Source organism: Octodon degus, unplaced genomic scaffold, assembly GCF_000260255.1.
Source record: "Octodon degus isolate 3935 unplaced genomic scaffold, OctDeg1.0 scaffold00018, whole genome shotgun sequence".
Classification (NCBI taxonomy): Eukaryota; Metazoa; Chordata; class Mammalia; order Rodentia; family Octodontidae; genus Octodon; species Octodon degus.
The window spans coordinates 19965559-19970812 of record NW_004524594.1 but is presented as its reverse complement, the minus strand read 5'-3'; the positions used below and the strand labels follow the sequence as shown (position 1 = coordinate 19970812).

The 5254-nt window shown below is 46.7% G+C and overlaps 1 protein-coding gene across 1 annotated transcript in view; it reads right to left on the bottom strand.

The window, feature by feature from the left end:
* Tesmin (testis expressed metallothionein like protein) overlaps positions 1-5254 on the bottom strand; it is a 41451-nt gene that overhangs the window by 9524 nt on the left and 26673 nt on the right. The gene's annotated exons all lie outside the window — the stretch shown is intronic.

Genomic DNA, 5254 nt, shown 5'->3' with positions numbered 1-5254 from the left:
AAAAGAAAAAGAAAAAGAAAGAAAAGTTATTGAATGTATCAAATGAGAAAATGATGCTTAAGAAAACAGCATACAAAGGATATTCTAGAAAATAAAAAGGTAATAAAAAAGATGAGAAACTTGACAGAATCTGAAAACCGGAACCATGGCTTGAGTCACATGAAGAACACACAGGACCCAAAAGCCAGGGAACCAAACATGAAAGAGAAGTACTCAGGCCCCTAGTGTGACAGTAGGGGGAGAGTCCTGGATGGGAACCTCCCCCCACAAGCCGGGAGTGATGCCCTGCAAAGCCTTCTTCCAAAAACACCTGCTGTGGGGCCGGCCAGATAGCTCAGTGACTAAAGTGCCTGCTTAGGCAAAGTGCAGTGACTGGGGCTCGATCCCTGGCATGCTGTGCCATCCCCACCCCTGGGGCACACTGAGCCAGTGACTGAGAATGGGCATCGTGGCACATGCCTGTAACCCCAGCACTGGGGAGGCTGAAAACAGGAGGATCACTACAAGTCTGGCCTGTGTAGTGAGACCCGGTGGGCCCTGTACTAAATACATTAAAACAACAACAAAAAACACCTGCTGCCACCTGCAGTGGACACAGTCACATGAGCAGAGGGGTAAGCCATGCTGAGTTCACAGAAAACTGGGTGCTGAGTGCCCACCAGTAGGAAAAGGCAACTAAGTAGAGAGAAGAAAAATTGAGTCCCAGCAAGGCCTGGGGTTTTCGCGGTCATAAAATGTGCACATTCAGCAATGATCTAACCAGGTACATCTGCTATCTGGGTTGAGCAACGCTGGGGACATTTGGGCCTGAGTGAGGAGAGGACAGCCAGCTGAATCCAGACCTTCCAGGCGCTCAGTGATTGCGCTAGAACTGAGAAGTAAAGCAGTGAGTCAGTCCCGCTCCTCAGACCCATGGAGGCAAAGGTCTAAGGATCAGTTAAGACTGCTGAAAGTTTCTGAGGACGAGGAAATAAGGAACAATCATCAGAGAATAATTTATTACAATCTTATATAACAATTTGATTCTTGGATATGTGTATAATATAAAAGTAAGAGAATAAAAGAAAAGATTAGGTTGAGATGTAGCACAAAAAGAAGAGATTAAAAATATGTAATCCCAGTTTTCTGAGAGGCCAGGTAGAAGGACTGAAAATTCAAGTCCAGCATGGCAATTTAAGTGACTTAGACAGACCCCTGTCTCAAACAACAACAACAAAAATTTAAAGGGTAGCAATGTAGCTTAGTGTAAATGCCCCGGGTTCAATCTATAGTAACATACAAAGGACCAGCAAGATAGCTCAGGGGACTAAGGGCCTGCTTAGGCAAGCGTAGGGACTGGGGTTCAATCCCCAGCACCACATGCCATGCCAGCCCCATCCCTGGGTGCATTGAGCCAGTGACTGAGTCTGAGTGTGGGGCACATGCCTGTAATCCCAGCATTGGGGAGGCTGAAAACAGGAGGATCACTATGAATCCAAGGTGTGTAGTGAGACCTTGTACCATAATACACACACACACACACACACACACACACACACACACTCTAAAAGGAAGTGATTCAGGGTTTGATGGGTTATATCGTAACTGGAGATACTTGGGAAGCAGAGGCAGAAGACTGCAAATTCAAGACCAACCAGAGCAACTTTGCAAAAAACTATCTTAAAATATATAAAAATGCAGAGATTTCTTGGGATGTATCTAAGTGGTAGAGTGCTTCTCTAGCATGTACAAGGCTGAGTTTGATCCCCGGTGCTGGGTAAGAGTGGGGTGGGGAGGAAAGAATTGAGGGTAGAGAAACGGTCTCTGGTTGGAAGGCTGATCTATACTGGGAACATGTCAGAGAAGAGAAGAGGGAAGAGGAAAATGAGTTTTCCAGAACTGACAAAAGCTATGCATCCTCAGATTTAAGGCAACTGATAAGCCCCAAGGAAGAAAAGCCAAAATAAGACACAAAGGCAGTAAGAAAACATTAAGGGCAACAGAGAGAAGATATGGCACAAAGACAGACACTGACTCGCTAGGCACAGCACCGAGAACACCTGGCGACCTAGGACTCACGAGGTCCAGGCGAGGCTGCTTCTCACTCTACTCTTCAGGACGTGGCTAACTCTTGCCAATCTGCTTTTATGTTGAAGGGTTTTGAACCCATTTCCCCTAGACTGCTCTTTCTCATACTTCAGACTCTAAAGCCCCACCACAAAGAACGCCCCCACCCCACGCCAGGGCGCCCACAGCTGCCCTTTGCCTTTCTCCTCTCCCAGGCCCTCGGCTTGGCATCAGCCTTCCTTCCCTCTGTGGACCCTGGCAGGCAGCCGGCCACCTTCCTGCTGGGACCCTCGGCCTCGGGCTCTCGGCAGGCAGCGTGCGCCCTGCAGACCCCACAGCCCACCTCTCAGCCCTGGCTGCAGCCCTCTCCGTCTCCACCCTTACCCACCGCGCCGCCCACCCCTGCGGGCACAGCTCTGAGTCACTGCAGCTACTGGGACTACTGTTCTCTCACCACCAGATGCCCTGCCTCAGTTGCTTATTAATTTTAGTCTGGATACAAGTAAAATTCAAAAAATATAACAAGCAAAAAGAAATTAGAATCACTCAGAATTTCATACCCTGGAAGTGATCACATGAATATATTTCAGTCCTTCTCTGTAAAATTATACAGACTGAAACAAGTGTGTACGTGTGCTTGGTTACATATTATACATAAACAAAAACAAGATCACCTTCTACATCCTGTCGCAGTGGACTTTATCACTCATCTATATAAGCAATCACATAGCCTGGCTTTTATTACTTACCAATATGTGTTTCCCATAATAATAGATTTACATCCCATCATGTGGCTGCATAGTATGCCCTCTGCTAACAGCATCTTTTTTTTTTTTTTTTTTTTTTTTTTTTTTTTTTTTTTTCCAGAACCGGGGATTGAACTCAGGCTCTTGCGCTTGCCAGGGAAGCGCTTATTCCACTGAGCCATCTCCCCGGCCCCTTCTAGAAGCATCTTAATAATAAACAATTCCTCTTCTACTGAACATTTGGATTGTTTAACATATTTTAGAAATATAGTCTCCAGCTGATGGGGGTTCAATTTACGATCTTTCCACTTTAGTACAAAGTGATATGCAAAAGAAATTGCACTAGAAACCGTAGTGGACGTTTGGCGTGCTGGGGATATTGGATGCATTCCCTCACGTGCCATGGCTGGCAGGGCTGCAGCTGTCCTGTGGCTGAGCAGCATCTGCATAAACACTCCTACTTGAGTGCGAGTGGCCTCCTTTCTGTTCCTAGAACTGTCTAACCCCCACCCCATCCCCGGCATGGGGCTCTTACCTGCTCTTTCTTTTGCCTGAAGCTCTCTGAGCGGCCATGCCCGGCCACTTCCCTGAGGCCCCTCATCCCTGAGTGCCAGGCCCAGCCCGCTCTGCCTTTGTCTGTGCCCTGGCTCCACTTCCACATTTCCACTCTGACCTTCATCTGTGTGCTTAGCTTAGTCACTACTTATGAGATAGTGAATCTTGGGAGGCAATGACATAAGTATCTTTGCTCACAGATGTCCTCCCCGTTTCTGAAGTCCATGGGCATTCCCACACATCTAGGCGGTGAATAAATGAATAGAAAAAAGTCCCACTATGACCCTGGCATGGTATGGCACATTCTTATAATCCAGCACTCTGAGAGGCTGAGACAGGAGGATTGCAAACTCAAGCCTAGTCTGGGCAATTTACTGAGACCTGGCCTTAAGATGAAAGGGACTAGGAAGATAGCTCAGTGCAAAGGCCCTGGGTTCAAATCCCCACTACTGAAGAAAAAAAAAGCCATCACATGTATGTTTGAAACACCCCCAAGGTACGGCTTCTCCTTCAGTGCCTCCACCCCGCCTTATCTTGGGCCTCCACCATCTCTGTTCTTTGCTCTCTGCTCTTGCTCTTGGGATAGGCCTCCTGACTAATCTCACATTCGACTTTCTCTGCTTCGCCGTTCATGCAAATTTTCCAAAATATGTATTGGCCAAAAAGAAGAAAGCAACAGCAGTGAGCAGAAACACAGAATAAAGTGGATCTGTGCATTCTGGTGGGAGTATGACTGCCACAGCGGCACCTCAGTCCATGAGTTTAATTCTTTCCATGACTCAGGTCACAAACCCAACTGGACAAGAATCAAATCAAATTCCCCTATAAGGTCAAAATTGAAACTATTAAATTTGTTTCAGTTCTCATCCAATTTGGTTCTTGACCAGAATTGTGGAAGTGAGTTCACATATTGAGATGCTGCTTCGCAGCTGCTATGGTTCCACAAGACATTACACATAGAATTACCAGAGAGCCCAGGAATCCCACACGTCCCCTAAGAATTTTTTTTTAAATGTATTTGGTACAGGGTCTGCTGGATCTACAGGGTCTCACTGTGTAGATCGGACTCGTAGTGATTCTCCTGTGTTCAGCCTCCCAAGTGCTGGGATTACAGGCTTGTGCCACCACATTTAGTCTCAATTGGCATTTTAGCCCACCCCAGGAGCAGGGCCAGCACGGTATGCCGGGGATCGAACCCCAGTCACTGTGCCTGCCTAAACAGGCACTGAAGTCCACTGAGCTATCTGGCCAGCCCCCAATCCTAAGAATTGAAAGCAAGACTCAAGACAGTTTAGGGCCGGGGAGGTGGCTCAGTAGAGTAAGTGCTTGCCAGGCAAGCGCAAGGGCCTGAGTTCAATCCCCGGTTCCCTTAAAAAAAAAAAAAAAGACAGTTTTTACCCATGTCACACACTAGTCAAAAGGTGAAAGTCACCCAAGAGCCCATGGACAGATATACACATTGACATATGTGCAATACACATTCAAAGGAATATTATTCAGTCTGAAAAAAATGAACAAAGTACTGACATGTTACAATGTACACGGCACTTTAAAACCATTGTGCTAAATGAAATAAGCCAGTCACAGAAGGGCAGACGATGTACAGTTTGCCTTCCACGAGGCTGCTGGAATAGGCAAATTCAGAGACAGAAAGTGGTACGGCAGTTCCGAGGGCTGGTGTGGGGGCGAGGGGAGGACATAATGGGGAGGAATTTCTGCTCGGGATGATGAAAAAGGTCTAGAAGTGGACAGCAGTGGTAGTTGAACAACATTATCAGTGCTTAAAACCACTGAATTGTACGCTTAAAAGGAATTAAAATGGTAAATTTTGTGTACTATACATTGTACTACATTTCAAAATAAAGGCGCAGGGCCGGGGAAATAGCTCAGTTGAGTAGGTGCTTGCC